Raw genomic sequence first — 15781 nt, forward strand, 5'->3', positions numbered from 1 at the left:
TCTCCCAGCTAGGGCAATTCCTAGCGGCACCCTGCTGAAAGAGTTCAGCAAAGCGGTGCGTGGCTTCTGCGCAGTCGGGCGCTTTTGCATGCTGGAAACACCCCCGTGGAATTAGCGCGCAGGGACCGAGCGCCCTCCTAGTCAGCTACCGTAACATGCCAAGGAAAGGCAAATACAGCTGAGTGGGACCAAGGCAGACTGATGGGACTCCCTGCAGATGCGCAGCTCGGGAATGCCGGAGAATGACTTGATTCCAAGGGCCCGACTGCATTCCTGCGCTTGGGACAGGGATGTGTGGTGGGAGGGCATAAAGGGCTTTAATCTTTGCACTTCCTGTATTCTGGGGCCAGGCAAAGGCCTACTTGGGCTTGGGGTAAATTAGAGCGGCCTCAGGGCTGCTCTAACATATGCTCTTTCCATTGGCCTCTAGGATTCCTGAGGAGCAGAGAAGAGTCACTGGCCCCGCAGCAATATCTCTCCTCGCCCTGGGCGGCGACCACGACTGGAGCCTCATCTCCAGCCGTGGGGAAGCCGGCTCTGCTCTGGGCAGCTCCTGGTACTCCGGGGAAATTGGCAGGGCACTTCTTTACCGTTTGGCTTATGTGCGAAGCAGCCAGGGGTCCAGGCCGCTCCCTCCGCCATGGACACTGGAAGGGGAGGAAACCTCCGTGAGGACTTGCGGGATCGTTCTGGGGCAGGGGTGTTTGCCCGCTCGGTGGGACAGTTCACGGTGCTGCACCCCAGTGCTACATGACCCCTGAGCTCCCCGGGGGTCCCTCTGTCTGCACCACTGGCTGCCCATTACGATGGGGTTTGTAGCCCTCCCTCCCCCCCCCCCCCCCCCGGGAGGGTGCACAAAAGCTAGTGCACCTTGGTGTGGGTTAATATTCTGCATCCTCCTGCCCCACCATGGATCCCTGCAGGGGGCCCTTGGTGGAGTCCAGGCCCTGGGGCTATCCCCCCACTCCATACAGCATGGGGGAGGCCAGTGCCGAGGGTCCCCTGCATGCTGGCCCTGGGGAGGGAACAGTCAGACTCCGGGGGATCAGACTCCATCTGCGCTGCAAGGCCGGTGGGGAAGTTTGTCTGCTCAGCTGCAGGACGTATCTCTAGGTGGCAGCAGACGCCGCATATCAGCAAGTTCTTCCCCTGCTGCAGCATCCGGCGCCGGTGCCCTGAGGCGAGTCGGTGGCACTGCCCACCCAGCACCTCTCACCGGCTTGAACCGACACCAAAAACTGGATGAGGAAAAGATTTGGTCTCTAAGCAGCCGGTCACCGAGCTCTAGAACCTCTGTATTCTGGAACCAGTCCCTGCCCGCGCCGGGTGACACTCTAAAGTTAATTCAGATGAAAGGAAGAGGCGTAGTTTGGGTCCCATCTGCATCAATAGCATTTTTGAAGTCGAGACGGGCTGTTTTTCTAAAAGTGAACCTCTAGTTCAAACAGGAGTTAACTCAGGGAAGTTGGGTTATATACAGGAGGTCAGACTAGAGACAGTCGGCCCGTCTGCCTTTAGAACGTACGGCTCTCTGAATGCCAAGTGCGTGAGCTGTCCCTGAAGAACCATTGTGATTTCTGGGCCTACGAATTGACCCCAATTGTGAGCTCATCGGGGGAAAAAGTAAGCGAAAGTTCGTCAAGTGTCGCCATAACCTGGAACAATGAACGTGGAAGGGAAAAGGCGCAGGAGGGAGACAGAAAGACTGAATTGGGACAGACGCAAAGGCCTCCTGATATCATTCAAGGGCTGCGTTAGGATCATGCCTGGTCAACAAGAGACATGTGGAACAGGAAATCTGTGACCCAAAATAGGTGTGTCTGATATTCGGCCTAACTGGTGGAGAAAAGAACGAGGGGATGGGCTATTCCACCCCTCACTCCCATCTACATTAATACAACAGACCTCCAAGTATAGACAGGCCCTAAGCAATACAGCACTCTCTCTCTCTCTGCATTGTCCGAGATCTTAGCGATAGCAGGGCCTGGTTCAGGATCCAAGTCTGATTTCAGGTTTTGGCTGCAGAGTTGCTGGGATTTTCCTTCATTATTTTCTGACTGTAGCATCTAGCGGCCCACACTGACCTCCGGCCCCCGTTGTGCCGGGTGCTGAACAGGCCCTCAGTAAAATAGAGCCTCTGTCCCAAGGAATCTACGAGCTAAATAGACCGGGGCGGGGGGAGACAGGAAGGGTTGTTATCCTGCGTTTTACAGATGGGGAACTGAGGCCCAGGGACCTGTGGCAGCTTTGGGAATTGAATCCAGATCTCCTGAGGCTCACCTGTGTGTCCAGCGTCCCCGGTTCCTAGATGGATACGTTTGCATTTAACTGTATTAAAAACCCATCTTGTTTGCTGGCGCCCAGTTTCCCAAGTGATCCGGATCGCTCTGTATCAGTGACTTGATCGTGGAGTAACAGCCGGGGGGTTCTGGGCCCTTTGTGGGGGTGTGTGTCATGAACATGGTACTTGGGTTTCCATGTTTCTTGCTTCTGGTGAGGCAGCTGCCCATCATGTGGACCAAGATTATCTCACTGTTCCTTTGAGCTTCTCCATCTGTCTGCCAGCGTCTTTCTGTTGCCTCGTGTTTTATACTTAGATTGTGGGCTCTTTGGGGCAGGAGCTGTGGTTTTGCCCTATGTTGGTACACCGCCTCGTACCATGGGCCCTAGTCCATAGCCAGAGCTCCTCGGTGCTACCGCAAAACAAACAATAATAACGAGAATAATAATAAATATTGGGGTTGCCATCACTCTCACTTTCTTTATGGCTGGGTGGGAACTGGGAGTTGTGACCCATTTTTCTGTTGCAACATGGGGTCCTGCTTTAGAAAAGACTGAGAACCATGGCTTTCTGTTTCTTTGTTCATCCAGTTAAAAGACCCAAGCCCTCACTTATTTGTAGATGGTTTCAGAAAGGGGTTGGTCTAGAAATGTCACTTACACGTGGGAGTGTGCAAGGAGACATGGGAAATCTGTCATTTTGTCACGAGTGAAAATTGGAAGGTGATACCTGTGCAAAAGTTTATATTGTTCCTCCCTTTTTATGGAAACTTTTAATCTGTGGTGTCATATATTGCTTGTCTTCAGCCTTCTCAGAGCCCTGTCATGTCTGCATTCATTGCAGAGATGCAAGACACGTGTAAGCAGGACACGAGAAGTAATTCTTCTGCTCTACTCAGACCTCAGCTGGAGTATTGTGTCCAGTTCTGGGTGCCTTGTTTCAGGAAAGATGTGGACAAATTGGAGAAAGTCCAGAGAAGAGCAACAAAAATGCTTAAAGGTCTAGAAAACATGACCTCTGAGGGAAGATTGAAAAAATTGGGTTTGTTTAGTCTGGAGAAGAGAAGACTGAGAGGGGACATGATAACCGTTTTCAAGTACATAAAAGGTTGTTACAAGGAGGAGGGAGCAGAATTGTTCTTTACCTAGGATAAGACAAGAAGCAATGGGCATAAATTGCAGCAAAAGAGGTTTAGGTTTGACCTTAGGAAAAACTTCCTAACTGTCAGGGTGGTTAAGCACTGGGATAAATTGCCCAGGGAGGTTGTGGAATCTCCATCAGTGGAGATTTTTAAGAGCAGGTTAGACAAACATCTGTCAGGGATGGTCTAGATAATACTTAGTCCTGCAATGAGGGCAGGGGACTGGACTAGATGACCTCTCGGGATCCCTTCCAGTCCTATGATTGTACTCTGTGGTCATGTCATTTCTTGGCTTCGTCTCTAAAAATCAGCGCTTTTAAGACCGTGAAGGACCATTATGATTACCGAGCCTGATTTCCTGTGGCGCAGGCCAGAGAATTTCTCCCACTGATTCCTACATCAAACCCAACAACTTGTGGTTGGATCAGAGCGTACCTTTTAGAAATATGTCTGATCTTGACTTATAGATTGCAAATGATGGAGATTCCACTCCATCCCTTGGTAACTTGATCAAATGCTTGACTGCCTTCATGGTTAGCAACTTTTCATCTTGTTACCAGAATACCAGTGTGAGACGATGGTTCAACAAGGGGTTAAAAATAGAGATGCTAAATCAGTGAGGACTTGGGGTCTAAGATGCTGTTAGAAAAAGCCCCAAGGACTTTGGAGAACGCTCAAGTCCTTAGTCTGATCTTGGGTCATAAACTCAGTAAAATGGGGTAAGCCTTGTAACAACAAACGGTGTGGTCATCTATTGGCAGCAGCACCGGGACACGTGGTCTTCTACTTTCTGGGGCAGTCAATATGTTTTGAAAATTTGTTGCGAAAGCTTATCACGTGTATGGAAAGCTTTGGGATAACTCTGTTCAACAACCCAGACCCAGCTGCAAGTTGCAACATGTTGATCAGTTGGTTCCAGTAGACACTCATGTAATATCGCACTTGTATTAGGTAACACCCAGTTGTGCTGGTTCATTCCTCTTAGTAGCTGAGCCAAATGGACTCTTGTTTCCTTAATGGCAGCGTCACATACTTTGGGGATGACAATGCTCAAGCTACACGGGATGCCCCCTTTCCTCTATTGCTAGATGCCCGGGGTTTTGGTTACTGTATTTCTAGCCCCCGTCTGTGCCTGGGTGAGTTGTTTTAGTTGTTACCCCAGCCCTCTGCATGTGGCATTTTAGGGAAGGTTTGTACAGCCCAAGCAACATTACAAAACGGCAATTTCACAAACCTCGACGGAAAGAAATGAAGAAAGGCGCCGACAGTACAGCCCCTTGGAACCCTGCCAGACGTGGGTTTCTCTGGGAGACGCGTAAAGCGAGTGATAGCGAACAGCAAAGGCCAGGCAGCCTGAACAAGTCAGTAGCTTCAGTATTTAGTATTTACCTCTCTACTGAGATCGGGGTGTTGCTGTGCAAGGCGCTGCACAGACACATAGGAAGAGAGTCAAGCATTGGCAGATTTAAAACCACATTAAATAAACGTTTCTACTCGACCTGGCTCCTGAGAACTGGAGATGTATTTTAGCTGCACGGAGAGATTCCTGGCTAATTGTTATTATCAGCCCATAGAAATCAGCCAAGCTTCACTCAAATCAACGGAGCGAGGCCAGTTTACACCAGGTCATTCTTATTCTTTGTGTTACAGGAATGCCCAAGACTGGGCCCCATTGCGCCAGGCGCTGCACAGCCCCCCAGGGAGACAGTCCCTGCTCTGCACAGCTGACAATGGAACTCGATCAGACAAGCGAAGGGTTTTGCGGAAGGCTCATTTACAGATGGGGAACTGGAACATCGAGGGCACGTTTGCACTCGAAGCCTGGGCTCTGTCTCAGGTTTGAGCCCAAGCCCCCTTTTCCGTCCACACACTAACCCGTCTGACTCGGGTCAGCCAGCACTCCGGACCTGGGGCCTAGGACCCTGCAAGGGGGGTGGCTCAGAGCCCGAGTGGGTCCAAGCCCTGGCATTCTACAGCGTGGATGCAGCTCAAGCCACAGGGTCTGCGCAGGGCAGTGTGGATGCATTAGCGCGGCAGTGAGACCTGGCGCGACGCTGGCAGGCCAGAAGGCAGCGCTAGCCCAGGCTGCAGGCAGTGGCTAGGAACTGACAGCCTCATCACTGGGGACCAGACCAGGTCACCGGGGTGTACGTTTTGCATGAGGCTTATCCAAATGTATTCAGTGTTTAGGCTCTACAGTGCTTGTATGTTGCTGCATGTATTGATCTGTAGCCCTTGTTTAAAGGTAACGTTTCAGGGTTTGCTCTGAACCCGTGAACGCCCGCAGTCGGGAGAGAAGCATTACCTGGTTTGAGATACTAGTTTGCCACAGGAGGTATCATCTCCTGCCCACAAAGGAAGGTCCATAGACACCAAACAAACCATTGGGGAACCCCATGAGGACAAAAGCCTTTGTTGATTGCCCGCCCATAAAGGGGAGACATGCACGTGAACTTGTCTCGTCCCCTTGAGCTCTGGGGGAAAGGAATAAGAATCCCCGACAAGAAAAAACTGCATCTTTTGGGCCGTTTGAACTCTGAGGGGCCAGAGACTCTGATCTGAAGCCAGAAATCCCCACGGGCTGCTTCCTGGGTCTGCCTGAAAGACACTTTGAAGGGACCGATCACGACAACTCTGCCACTCATAGGATTTGGATGGGAACTTCTTGGGGTGTCTGTGTTTGCTTTAAATAACTCGTCTGTCTTCTTCCGAGCGAATAAACCTTTAGCTAGTTTATTACGGGGCTGGCTGCAGGCACTGTCTGTGGTGTAATAGCTAGGGGGCCCCGGTATTGGAGAGCCATAAACAGTTCTTCTGTGGCCACCTCTCAGCTTAGAACCTGGTCCTGTATTTGGGGCCAGATCCTCAGCTGGCGTAAATGGGCATAACCTCATTGACTTCAATGGCACCGGCTGGGTGTCTGACCCTGTCATCCTCTGCTTTGAAGGGCTTTTAATTCCTGTGCTAGCGGCGTGCCTGGGGGCCTGGTGGTTAGATAAGAACAGCAATAACAACCACAAGGAATGTGAAATCCGGAGATCAGATTAAAGCAGTGGTTTCCATTTTCAGGCTTTCACACAGATTGTTTCGTTCAGTTCCATCTCGTGCCCGCTCCTGGCCAGGCATTTCGTGTTCAAACAAACCCATGAGCCGAAGGGCAGATCCTCCTTTGGTGCGGATCCGTGTCGCTCCATTGATTTCAGTGGAGAATTACGGTCAGGGACAGTAACAGTTTGAGTTCCATCAAAGTCAAGAGAGTGACACTGATTTATACCAGCTGAGGCTCTGGCCTTGCATTTTGCTGGGATGTCACATGCCCTTTACTTCCCTCACCTCCTTAAATCAAACCTGTAATCCAGTCTCATGCTTCAGGGCTTCAGCCGGTTGCCTGCAGGGGTCAGGAAGGAATATTTCCTCCCTGATGCACAAATGGTTAGATGTATTCTGGGTTTTTTTCCCCCCACCTTCCTCTGAAGCATCTGAGGTGGCCATGGCTGGAGATGAGACACTGGACCAGTGCTCTGACCTGGTCCAGAGAACCCTCTTTCTAGAGGTCTGGCTTGTGGGTCTTGCTCACCTGCTCAGGGTCAAACTGATCATATTTAGTATCAGGAAGGAATTTCCCCCCAGGTCAGGTTGGCAGGGACCTTGGGGGTCTTTCACTTTCCTCTGCAGCCTGGGGAGTGGTTCACTACTAGGATCACCTGGGCAGGTCTCACCTTATCAATCAGGGGCCTCTGATATTGGTGGCACCTCGGTCTCTCCTGTTCTCTGCCTGTCCTACTTTTCTGAGGACTGAAATATTTTAGTCTAACTAAAGTCTTCGGGCTCGATATAGGGCTGGCTGGGTGACATGGCCTGTGTTATATAGGAGGTCAGATTCGCTGATCTGATGGTCCCTCCTGGCCTAAAACTCTCCCTAATCCCCCTCTTCTTTCACATCACCTTCCTCTGCAGCCAGACCCCTCTATTCCTCCTGCCCCGCCCGACTTCCTCCGCTTCCCGCTGTACAGAGACTGCGGCTCATTCAGCAAGCAAATCAGAGCTCACCAAAGTGAAAAACAAGACACGTGATCCACCCCCACTGAAACCTGCAGCCCCACCCTGCCCCTTCGCTTATTGTTATTGCTCATCATCTCCTGTCTAATTACAAGGTGGTGCCCCACTGGACTGACAACAGGGTTGGTTCATTATGTCAGAAGTTTCTCAGACACATGCCTTGAACCAGGTTCTCAGCCCCACCACTGCCTCTCTCTGCACTGCTTAGGGGTGCCAAAGGGCTAGCTGGCAAGACTGGACAGCCAGAAGTGGGTTCCTTTTGCTCTCCACACCTCCATGCTGGGTTACCTTAGGGATGGGGTCCCCCGGAGGCACGCTGGGGCACAGGAGTCAGGCACGAGCATGTTGCGCTCCAAAAATCCCCATGTGACATAAGAGCTCTTTGGGGGCTATCATCAGCTTATGGAAACTAGAGCAATCCTGAGGCTGCTCTAACATGTGCTAGGGGTTGAACTCGTCTCTGGGTGTCCTGGAATTAGAAATGTGCAAAGATGGAATTTAGCACCCGACCCCCTGGAGCAGACCTTGGTTGGAACCGAGGATCAGGGCTGTATCTTTGCCAAGCACGGTGCACACTTGGTACCTATCATAAGGGAAGGAGCACTGAATTCACACAGTGCCCATGCAAAGTGGTGACCCAGAATCCTACGATTCGTGACCCTTTCAGCCACCCTTATCCCGAGTTTTGTATTACAATCAAAACTTCCGAACAGGTGAGTTTTGTGAGAGCTTCAGGTTTTGTTAAAAACAATGCCACACAAGGTAGTGTAGAAGTTAGCTGCTGTCACAAAAGTTGGCTGGAAAATGGTATTTTCTGTCAATACATTGGCAAGAAATTTAAAAAAAATGTGATTTTTGGAGGGAATGTTCTGTATGTATTTCCCCCCCCAGTTTTTTTAAAAACTCCCACATTTTGGTGTTTGGTTTGCTTTGGTTTTTGAAAGCTGAACATTGTGAGTTTGCAAAGTTTCATTTGAAAAAAAAAAAGCATATTTTGAAATCAATGAATATTGGACATATCAGGCAAGGTATCTGTCATAGAGAAAGAGAAGGACGGATGCCACAGGACAAGGCATTCATCTGGAATACAGGGCCCATTTCTGGTCACCTCGGTTCAAGAAAGACGATTTCAAACTGGAACAGGTGCAGAGATGGAGCTACTAAGATTGATGAGAGGTGACTAAGAGAACGTGGCTCGTTTAGCTTAGCGAAAGGAAGGCTGAGAGGGGGTTTGCCTGCTCTCTAGAAATACATCAGTCGGGGTAAACGCTTTGGAGCTAAAAGACGATGTTGGTACAACAACAAATGGGGATGAATAAATTGAGGCTGGAAATGGGAAGAAGATTCCTGGCCATCAGAGGAGGGAGGGTCTGGAGCAGCCTCCCAGTGGAAACAGGGTAACTAGTCTTCCAAGCGAGCGCCTCTGGCTTTAGAGGCCAATACCCTGTTACGGGACTTGATGAAGGGGATTACATGATGGTGTTGCCTCTGATAGCAGGGGCTGGACTCAATAACCCAGAAGGTTCCTCCCAAGTCCTATATTCCTATTTTGGGAGAAATCGTCTCTTTTAAAAAGGCCATTTTTGGGGGGTTGAAAAATGTTTTTGATGGGAAAATGTTCCAGCTACCCACATCCCGTCTGGGTCTTCCCCACAATGGGGCAAGAATAGTTGCAAGAATATGAAATATACTCGATTCCAATCAAACTCCCCTGGCTGATATTAGCTCTATTTTAGGTTCCTGCTGCCAAGGCATATGTCACCAGCATCTGGACACTGATTTCTTTCCTCCCTATTTATGAAAACCTTTTGGAAGTGGAGAAATTGAAACCTGCTTCCTTCCCGAGCTAATGGCAGGACATAAAGGCCACCCTTAGGTGAGTGAGATTTGCAAGATCAGGTCGGAAGTGTGCAAAATACACCACAAAAAAGAACGACACCAAAGGCTGGGAAATGAGGTTGTGCCAACACCTACCACGGATACGACGCCAAAGCTAGTTATAAACCCCGTGCAAGGCTGAGCTTGTGGCGATCTGAATCTCTGACTCCCAGAAGCTGGGAGGGGAAGACGGGGTGGATAACTTCACCTGTCCTGTTCTGTACACTCCCCCTGAGGCTCTGGTACCGGCTGGCTGCTGGGCTAGATGGACCCGGTACGGCCATTCCTATGTTCTTCAAAGTAAAGGAGAAAATGGATACTTATGACTTGGCTTAGCAGAATCTGATTTTTATTTTTTTATAATTTCAATGGATAATATCAACGTTTATTTTTTTATCGAGTTACATTTTCACAGTTGCGAGGGTGGGACGGATAATAATACTGTAATGACAGTAGATGTTGGAATTCAAACAATTAAAGCTTTATAACCCTTAAAACACCAATTGTCAACATCACGTGAAAATATACTAAATAAATTCCCTTAAATCAAACTCTATACATTCACAAGCAGCATTCTGCTTACTGTGCTGATCAGTACATTTTGATTAGTATCTATGGAAATATTTGTTGGTCTGATTACGTGTGTGTGAAATTGACGCTTGCCAACATTGACCGATAAAAATCTAAGCCTTCAAACCTACTTACAACACTCACACAATGAAGCTGTTTCTCCCATCCTTTTAATTTAATATGTAAATAGTGTGTGGAGTTTGCTAAAACAATATAATTAGAAAGTTATGATCTAGATTTTATGCTGTGGTGATCATCAAGACTATGCTTCAGTCCCTCCCAGTTTGGCAGCTGAAGACCCGGATCTTATTTTTCAAGGCCCTTAGTGAAAGAGGCCTCAGCAGCAGTAGGAAATGGGCTCCCCTGGGAGAATGCAGATTGCATGGCCAAGGACAGCGAGTGAGAGCCCTGGGGCCCAAGCATTTTCAAATGAGGGGATCCAACAGTGCAGCAAATTTCTGTCAGAGTCCCGAGTCTGCTCACCTTTCAGAAACCTCCCTACTTGATAAACAGGCTCGGCAGAATTCAATTTAAAAATAATAATCATTGTGATGGATAATAATAATGTTTATTTTTAAGCATTTTTTAAAAAGATTTTTTATCCATTTCAATTTTCATGGTTGCAGGAAATTGTGGGAGGGTGAGACAATAAACAGTGTTTATTGAGATTCAAACAAAGTTTATATGAATTATCAACATCCGGTGTCAAAATACACCCAGGAAATATCCTTAAATCAAACTCTAAGAAGTTCTCCAGCAGCGTTTGTCTAACTTTGCCTATCTGTACATTTCGATATTACAGATGGAAATATTTCTTTGCTGTTTGGGTGTGTACAGTCAAATTGATGTTTACCAACATTTTACCAATAAAAAGGTCTAATCCTTCCAAGTCTACTGATAAAACTTTCTCCAGGAAATTCTCCATTTCCAAAAGCACCACTAATACCTTACTAGGCATAATATGGTCTCTCAGATTACCCAAAGATTTCATCTGGGTCCAAGAGATGTTGGCCAAAGATAGTAGGGGGAACCCCAATCCTGACCAAACGAAAAAACAAACCCAACCACCACTGGGATCTTTAATGTCCATTCAGAACAGAGGGGGCCTCCCTATGCTGGGAATATTAATTAATCCTAGGTGGATGAAAAGCTGGGTAATTACTGCTTGAATTTTATTTGCTTCCACGCATCTTAGGAACTTCATTATAATTAGCAATTCCCTCCAGCTACTTGAGTGGGAGCAAGGGCGAGCAATCCCATACACAGATGTGATGCTGGAAAAAATCCCAACACTCATTCAACACCAAGAGCCGGAAAAACCTTAAGCAATGCCTGGGAATGTATTTTTGACTGACTATCATCACTCAGGCTCTACGAGGTGTTTGAAGATGAGGGGTGGTGGCTGCCAGTCTGGATAGAATATAAAAGAGACACCAGCCCCAGCTCTCTTCACTCTTGCTTGGTCGCATTTTCAGCGGTTCCATTTTCTTGGTGAGCCAGGTAAGTCCGATTTTAAGATATCCTGTCCACTTTAATCTCTCGCCTTTGTGAAGCAATGTTTAAAAGCTTAGTTAAACTCAGAAATAGCCATGTTACCTAGAAAAACAGAGAAACCAAGAAGGACCAGGTATCTCTTCCCACCCACATTAACGGTGGGTTAGAATAGAATTAACTAATAGTGTTACTTATTATTTCAGTGACTAAAGGTCCCGACCGAGGTCAGGGCCCCATTGTGTGAGGCACCCCACAAACGAGTTCCTGCTCCAAAGAGCGAAGTTAGTGCAAAAATGTAGCAGGTGAATGGACGGAACAGGGGTGGGTGGGAGGAGGCAGGATGGGCTAACCGGAGCTTGTTGTCGTGCTGTAGGCTGTATCATCTGCACGTAATACAGCTGGCCGCTTCCCTGGTTGTTTTCGCCAAGCAGTGCCATGGAGGTAGCTTGGCACATAGTTAACACTTGTTTGTCTGGGACGACCTTTCATAGAATCATAGAAACGTCAGGTTGGAAGGACCTTTAGAAGTCATGAAGTCCAGCCCCCTGCGCTGAGGCAGGACCAAGTAAGCCTAGACCAGCCCTGACAGGGGTTTGGCCAACCTGTTCTTAAACTTCCAATGATGGGGATTCCACAACCTCCCTTGGAAGCTGGTTCCACAACTTTACTCTTAGAGTTAAGATGTTTTTTCTAATATGTAACCGAAATCTTGCATGCTGCAGATTAAGCCCATTACTTCTTGTCCTACCTACAGGGGGACACGGAGAACAATTGATCACCATCTTCTTTATAACAGCCCTTCACATATCTGGAGACTTATCAGGTTCCCCCGCAGTCTTCTTTTCTCAAGACTGAACATGCCCCGTTTTTTTAACCTTTCCTCACAGATCAGGTTTTCTGAACCTTTTCTCACTTTTGTTGCTCCCTGCTGGACTCTCTCCAATTTGTCCACATTTTTCCTAAAGTGCGGCACCCAGAACTGGACTCAGCACTCCAGCCGAGGCCCCCCGAGTGCTGAGTAGAGCAGGACAATTACCTCCCATGTCTTACGTACGACGCTCCTGTTAATCCAGCCCAGAATGGTATTAGCCTTTTTCACAGCTGCGTCACATTGCTGACTCATAGTCAATTTGTGAGCCACTAAACCCCCCCAGGTCCTTTTCAGCAGTTCTACAGCCTAGCCAGTGGTTCCCCATTTTGTAGTTATGCATTTGGTTTTTAATTCCTACGTGTAGTACTTTGTACTTATCTTTATCTTATATTTATTATCTTGTTGATTCCAGACCAATTCTCTAATTTGCCAAGGTCATTTTGAATTCAAATCCTGGCCTCCAAAGTGCTTGCAACCCCTCCCAGCTCGGTGTCTTCCACAGATTTGATAAATATACTCTTCACTCCCTTATCCAAGTCATTGATGGAAACATGGCAGAGTCCCTGATATGCTTTTCCAGTTTGACAGTGACCCACTGATAACTACTCTGGCGTGCCCTCACATTTCATCTAGGCCGCATTTCCCTGATTTGCTTATGAGGATGTCAGGTGGACTGAGTCAAAAGCTTGACTAAAAATCAGGACATATCATGTCTACTGCTTCCCCCCATCCACTGAGCCAGTAACCTGCTCAAAGAAGGAAACTAGGTTAGCTTAGCATGATTTGTTCCTGACAAATCCATGCTGGCTATTCCCTATCACAGCCCATTATCCCCTAGGTGCTCACTAATGGATTGTTTAATCATTTGTTCCAGTATCTTTCCAGAGATCAAAGTTGGACTGACTGGTCTATAATTCCTCGGGTCCCCTTTTTCCCTTTTTAAAGACAGGTGCTTCGCTTGCCCTTCTCCAGCCCTCTGGGATCTCATCTGTCCTGCAGGAGTTCTCAAAAATAATGGCTAATGGCTCTGAGATTGCTTCAGCTAGTTCCTCAAGTACCCTAAGATGAACTGGTGGCTCGAATACATCTAACTTATCGAAATATTCTTTCCCTGCTTCTTTCCCTGTTTTGGCTTAGATCTTGGATGCATCATCTGTAAGGAAGGGGGTGAACATTTTGGGTTGCTAATTCCAATGTTCATGAATGTAGCATTAGTTAACCGCTTTTGTAACACAACTCAGTTTTAGCTGAGCTTGCATGTGTAGCAAACCCTGTTAGCATCACAGGCCAGATCCTTAACTGGTATAAATCAGCGAGGCCCCCTTGGTGAAAGAGGTGGCACGGTTCATTGGGGTAGGGGACTGGATTGGGGCTCAGTGACTCATCTGCTGGCTGACCTTAGACAAGTCACTTTCTAGCTCTCTGCCTTGGTTTGTCTTGTCTATTTCAACTGTAAACGCTTTGGGGCAGGGATTGTCTTTTACTATGTACAGCGCCTAGCGCAATGGGACCCCTCGGTACTACAGTCCTGCAAATAATAATAATATTGGCCTTAGTGGAGCTCTGCCCATTGGCACCAGCTGAGGATCTGGCCCCGGTTGCCTTTTCCTAATAGAGGTTCTTTGCCCATCAAATGATCGCCATGAATGAATGCTGGAAGGAATGTGGGGGTGTGGGAGGGGGACTTCAGGTTTTAGACGCTCCAGTTGCTGCTACAGGTCTCCCTCTCCCCTTCCAGGTTTCTCCAGGAAGATGCTGACCCCGCTGGAAGGTGCGGTTGGCACCATCATCGAAATCTTCCACAAATATTCGTGCAAGGAGCCTCATCATGACAAGCTCTCCAAGGGGGAACTGAAATGCCTGATTCAGAAGGAGCTTGGGAACTTGCTGCAGGTAAGTCAGCCCAAGATGGGTGAGCTTGTCCTGCCCCGGGAGGAATGGAAGGACATTTCAGTGGGCAGGGACTGGGTCAATGGGCCAGATTCTGCTCTAATCACACTGGTGTGGCCCACATGAAGGCAATTTCCTTCAGCGTCCATAGCGTCAAAGCAGCTAGACACTGTTCCCAGACATTCTGAAGTTAAAAGCCGCTCTAGTTTAGTATTTCGCCTCTGTCTGCTGCCTCCCATCTTTATTCCATTAAAATCCTGACACAGGACGAGATTCTGAGCTCCCTGTGAATCTGGAATAACCCCACTGACGTCAGCCGTGCAGCTGAGGCCAGAATTTGGTCCCCGCTCCCCGGGCAGTCTTGGGAAAAGGGTGCTCCAATAAAAATTGCTGCGTCCTGTCTCAGGGTTTGCACCTCTTTTAATCTGAGGGTGCTATTGGCCCTGATTCTGCTGTACACCAGAGCAAATGAGGAGTCGCTTCAGTCAAGTCAATGGAGTTACCAGGGTGTAAGATTGGAACCAGCCATACAACAGCTGGTCTCTCTGGGACAGGAACAGTCCCGTGGCTTTTGCTTGGAGACATCAGCATCCGCCCCAGAGGGTTTGGAGGAAATCATCAGGTTTAGGAGCTTGTGGCATAATTTGCATTTCCAGAGCTGGTCAACATTTTCCAGATGAAACATTTTTTTAATCAAAAAAGGCCTTTTAAAAAAAACCAACATTTTCTTTTGAAAAATGGTTAACGATGCACAAACTTTACATATTTTGCCAACAAGGGATGCCTTTTTAAAAAAATGGAAAACGTGATAACGATGCTCTTGACAATTTTAGAGGATGGCAAAATTAAAGACCAAATTGACATGCAAACATCCAAATGTCACCATGTTTCACGCGGCTAGTTTTGCATTTTTCAGGCGGCTCTAATCAGCCCTCTTCCTAGAAAGAATCTGCTGCTAGTAATGCCATGTCCCCCCTTCCCACACTTTCTCAACAGCATCCGAACGACCCGCATGAACTCCAAAGCATATTTGATGAGCTGGACGTAAATAAGGATCACAGTGTTAGCTTTAAGGAGTATATGATACTGATAACCACATTGCTCATTTGTACCCATGACAAATTACACGACAACTAGAAGCATCTTCCCCATCCTCCAATGTAACCAGGGAAAGATCTTATAATTTGTAAAAAAAGATGAATTGACTAGCACAGATTTCTTTCCACTGTGTTACAGTGAGATGTGAACTATCTGCTTATATGACAGATGTAATGCCATGGGATAATAAAGATAATAAAGCTTCATTAAAGCTCTCAGTCTGTTGTTATTATTTGTCTTGCAGTAATGCCTAGAGACTCCAATCAGGATCACGGCCTCGGCCCTTGTTCTTCTGTTTCTGCAAGCTGATTTTCATGATTAGACCCTTAGCAACGCGCTGAGTCCCGGGGAAATCAGTGGGGTGCAGGGGCTGTCCGAGCAGATCAGCTTGCAGAGAAGCCAAATTCGAGACAAGGAAAACGTGGTTTCCTTGCACTGCATTTCATTGATTCGTGGATGTTGAGGTCAGAAGGCACTAAATAAAGGCCAATTATTCTGG

The 15781-nt window shown here is 47.8% G+C and overlaps 1 long non-coding RNA gene across 1 annotated transcript; it reads left to right on the forward strand.

Moving 5' to 3' along the window:
* The first annotated feature begins 11212 nt into the window (after window positions 1–11212).
* LOC128827495 (uncharacterized) lies at window positions 11213–15500 on the forward strand. Its single transcript, XR_008442965.1, has 3 exons — window positions 11213–11429; window positions 14033–14187; window positions 15181–15500. It is a non-coding gene; the product is annotated as an uncharacterized LOC128827495 (long non-coding RNA).
* The last annotated feature ends 281 nt before the right edge of the window (window positions 15501–15781 follow it).

This window comes from Malaclemys terrapin, chromosome 21 (assembly GCF_027887155.1).
Source record: "Malaclemys terrapin pileata isolate rMalTer1 chromosome 21, rMalTer1.hap1, whole genome shotgun sequence".
NCBI lineage: Eukaryota > Metazoa > Chordata > Testudines > Emydidae > Malaclemys > Malaclemys terrapin.